The following is a 4951-nucleotide window of genomic DNA, read 5'->3' as shown; positions in this document are numbered from 1 at the left end:
TGCGCGGCAGCACATCCGGCCGCGGGGAGGAGGGAGCAGGCAGTCCCGCCGGCGCTTGTTTGAGCAGCTGGAGCAGGAAGAGTAGAGATTGAAGAAGCACGACGGCCGTTGGATGGACATCCAACATTCAGTGCTTGTGCGTCAACCTTTTTTTTAGGAAAGCCTCAAATCTGTGGAAAACAGCATACAGCCCATCTGCCATTTTTTCGAATAATTTACAGCCCATTTGCTAATTCTTAAGTTTTTTTGGAGCCCATATTCTTTTTGTTAGCATTACAGCCCATATTGTGGCCACGGTTAAAAAATTATACGAATTTTTGCATATTTCGGTGCGGTCCAAACTGTTTTTAATCCCGAAATTTTGACTCACATTCAAACTGATTTTAAAAATAAATGTATATCAATATAAAATCCAACAAATTCTCTACGCATAAAAATTAATGTAATTTAAAATCTTGAAATGAAAAAAAGATATTTGAAACTAATTGTCGGTTTGATGTGTTTTAAAAATGTACAGTCCATTTCTCATTACTGATGGGCCATTTTCTCGGCCAGCCGAATGAAAGCTCTCCTCGTCTTGAAAGATTTGCAGCCCAACAGGCCTGACAAAGCGACTTACTTGGCAAATCACAAAAAACTGGGATGTGGCCGTGGACCCAGCTGTCAGCCTCTCCACGTACAGTACTCTTCCGATGGAAGTCGTTCCTTGACCACATTGACCACGCCGCACCGAGAGCACCACGGTGGTGGACGACGGCGAGGCCTAGGAAGGGGACGACGCGGAGCCAGGGAAGACGCGACAGTGGAAGCCCGCGCGGAGAGGAGTACGAGGCTTCACCGGTTCGGCTGCGGTGTGAGGCTACCGTCGCCGCAGAATAACAGGGGGTGTGGGTGAGTAGAGGGATGCCCTGGCCAGCGGTGGGAGTAGTAGGGGGCGTTGAGGCCCGCGCGGCAGCACAGCCGGCCACGGGAGGCGGGAGTAGGCAGTCCCGCCGGCGTTGCTTTGGCGGCTGGAGCAAGAAGATCAGAGATTGAAGAAACACGACGGCCGTTGGATTGACATCCAACGGTTACGTCTGCTAGAATCGTTTGTTGACGTATATAATAACTAAAAATATCTTGCATACGCGTCAACTAAACAGGCTCACAAGTCAGACCACTCCCTCTTTTTTTAATAATTTATATATAGCTCATGGCAACTTCTTATGCAATTTATTGCAGTCGTTTTTTTGGTTGGCCAGGGCCAATTTCGCATATTTCTGTGGGTTCCAAACTATTTTTAATACCAAAATGTCGAGCCAGATTTAAAGTACTTTGAAGATATATTTAAATTAGGTTAATGCCCAGTGAAATAGGAATCTGAAAATGTGAAAAAATTCAGAAATTATAAAGTAATTGCCAATTTGTCATTTGTTTTTATATTTACAACCCATTTCATATTACTTTCAAGATTTGCAGGCGTCTTGAAAGAGTTGCAGCCCATCAGGGCGTAGAAAAATAAGTAGGCCTGGATTGGGTATTCTTCAGAAAAAATAAACTGGGCTCATTTTCACAAAGAAAAAATAGCTGGGCTGGTCACATGGTGAACATAAAATATAAGCCTGGGCTAGACGGGCCACAGCCCAGTTCAAACCCTGCTCCGTCTCAACAATACCAAACAAAAAAATACTGCTCGAGTAGCTACGTCCCAGGTGTCAGCCGATCTTGTGTTGTTCTCTTGTCTATTGACTATATACGCTCACAATGTCGTGGGTCCCAGATGTCAGGAAAACACTAGGAGGAAGCATTTTATTTTTCCATACGCTGACGTGGTGGGCCCCTACTGTCATCCTCTCCACGTACTTCTGCCGATTCCTGTTGTTTGTTGACCATGTTGACAACGCGAGAGGGCGGCGCCGCGGCGAGCGCACCAAAGCGCGCGGAGGACGTCGGCGTTAACGATTTAGGAGACGGTGGGGCGGCGATGCGTGCGCTGAGGCGCAGCCAGCCATGGGAGGCGGAAGCAGGCGGCCCCGCCGGCGCTGGTTTGGTTTTGGCGGCTGAAGGAAGACAGGACTGAAGAAACACGACAGACTGTAAAAGTAGCAAGAGTACTTAACAACCTTAACTGAAACCAGCAGGGACACTTAACAACCAAAGCTGAAAGCAGTATGAGTACTTATACAGGTTCAACCATACAAAGCACGCCTCGAACAGTGCTACTTTGCCTACAGTTAACCAAGGGTGAGGCCGCCAAGCCCCAGGACAAGGCCCAGGCGCCACCCCACGCATCCACAACCTTCTGAAAGCGGCTTCATCTTGCAACGTGGTCAATAAACAGGATATTCGCTTTAGAGCCATGGAAAAGCATGAACATAATCTTCTGTCCTATTCTCCAAGATGGACGGGCCTTCATTATTTGAGACCACCCATGAATAAGTATCTTTTCACCTCCAAGGGGAATTGAGTAGGTCGACATAAACATCATGTTGTGAACAAGCGCAAGTCTGACCCGACCATGGTCAGGCATCCGTATAGGAACAATGAACTCGGCAGTTCCTGTTTCAAGAAGATCACAGCTATAAAACTGTGTATAAGCAATAGTTTATGAACAACATATATAACAGAAACCAGCTCGTACCATAAGTTTCTCGACACAGTTGGACCTATTCAACGAGTGCAGCAGTGGCACACATATCCCACGTGGCCTTCCACCATTGAAACGCCCCACAAGGACCTCAAGACGATCAATAAAGTGTAGGAACTTGTGGATGTCGATCCAGTCAACTTCAGTGCCATTAGTAACAGCCGAGTTATTACAGAGTAACAAACGATCAGACTGCTTAACTCTGAAAAAACCTACACGTGCCACCAATTATAAGAAAATATTAGTTAGAAGTAGCATCTTCGTGAGAGATTTGTTGCTACTTCTAAAGTTAAATTGTGATTAGTTAGACAGAATAGGTGGATTAAGAAGTAATCGAGGCAACAAGCAAGAACCAGATACAAAACTAACATGGATGAACAATTGGAACGGCAGTGAAGATGAGACCAGGTTCTGCTATTTCCATCAACATTCGTGTGCCAACTTTTAGTCCGTAACACTTGAGAAAGTTTATCCAAGTTCGGCCATAAAAAAAGCAGCGATCTTCTTGGTTCATGAACCCAACTCGGAACTTATATCCATGGCTTGTCTTCACTGTGACCATTAAACTATTCAGTTATGGCAAGGCCGAGCATCTTGAGTACATGTGTTCTGGCAGAGCAAATAATACACTGCAGGAAAAATAATATGAGAACACAGCATGTTCAAAAAAACCCCACCCTCCCGGATAGAAAAGAGGATTCTAGGAACATACTGTGCGCGTTTCAAAATGTTGTGTTAGGATGAGAAGGAACAAGTGCGGCGCCTCGCCGAGGGCGCAGAAACCTGTAGGGTACTCGCACTTTGGGCACTGCAAATGAAACACACTAGATTCAGTAGGAAGAAAAATGCATCAACGGCGGCGGCTGCCATCCTAGGATTACCTGCGACCAAGGGACTTGGATTTATCGGGGATGGATGAAGAATTCGTACCTGGTTCTCCATGAGAAAACCCTATGCAATCGCCGAGAGGGGGTTTTCTCTAAACAAGCAGACGAGGGAGAAGGGGATTCAGGCCCAGTGAAATATTGCCGCTTCGTCCGTCCAGCTTACTGCTAAAGCTGGAAAGGTGGGTTGTGATTTGACGGCTCATTGGGCATTACTGCGGCGCTACGACCGGGGTGTGTCTACCGTGAAGTTGTGCACTCTAATTTGTGCATATGGCACGTGGACCCCATTGCCGGTTGCCCCACATATCAGCGAAAGGAAGTAGAAAGACAGGAGTAACTAGTTACACATAAATATATTTTTGACAGAGAGATACTCCCTCTGTAAAGAAATATACAAATATTTTATATCACAGGCTCACCTTGCCGAGACATATACTCCCTCTGCAACGCACGGGCATTATGGGGGTTCAACTTTTTTTATGGGGGTTCAGCTGAGAATATAATACTCAGATAGGCTCACGGTTCTGGACTTTGGGCCGCAGGCCGACCCTGCATGTTTGGGGGGCCATGTGTTCTACCTCAACGCTTTTCATATTGCAAGCGATCGGTACGGCGCTGGTTTTAGATGCTGTCACAAGGCGAATACACAAAATTGAATAAAGCACGACAGCTCTTGGAATGAAATTGAACGACAGTTCCTAACCAGCAATCAGAGTTGCAATTCTATCAACGATATACCATGTGATAAATAATACTGTCGTACTACTTATACACACAGGACACTTGTTTCACCATGCTAGATTATTACATCAAAATCTCTCGGAGGATAGATCAGTTCGGAAGTTGCGTGCTGCTACTGAAGAATTTCAAAGTTGATTTGGACCAGCTCTCCTTGTTGAGAAAGTTCGATTTTGACAGCATCCCCTACCGCAACATATGATTTAGATTTGAACCTTGACCATCCTTTAGCATCAATCATCATGCGACCATCCTTTGTACTTACGGTATATTGAGCAGGTTCATTCACACCAAGGCTGTGCATGGTAAGAGAAACTTGGCCGCGGTCGCCCAGATTGTTGAACGACTCCCTCGTTGCTCTAGGAATTCTCTGTTTGCAAACAAGAAGACATACCCAAACAGTTAGATCAACACAGTGGATCATGTGAAACAACATGGAAAGAAAAAAGAACGGAGCACTTGGGCGGCCAATGTTTACCAAGAAGGTGGACATGTCGGTTTTTGTAAGGACTTTGGTATATGAAGTGCGAACTGCAGCCCAGTCTGTTGCCGGTGCAACTGCACGGGCCGGAGCAGATGCAAGTGCAAGTGTTGGTGTAGGTGCCGAAGCCGCTACTGCTGCCGGAGATGGTGCTCCTTGTAGATCTGGTGCCGATGTCGGAGCAGGTGCCGGTGTCGATGCCCGATCCTCCGGTAGATC

The sequence above is a fragment of the Triticum aestivum genome, chromosome 6D (assembly GCF_018294505.1).
Source record: "Triticum aestivum cultivar Chinese Spring chromosome 6D, IWGSC CS RefSeq v2.1, whole genome shotgun sequence".
In the NCBI taxonomy this organism is placed as follows: domain Eukaryota; kingdom Viridiplantae; phylum Streptophyta; class Magnoliopsida; order Poales; family Poaceae; genus Triticum; species Triticum aestivum.
Note: the sequence above shows the minus strand (reverse complement) of the source record.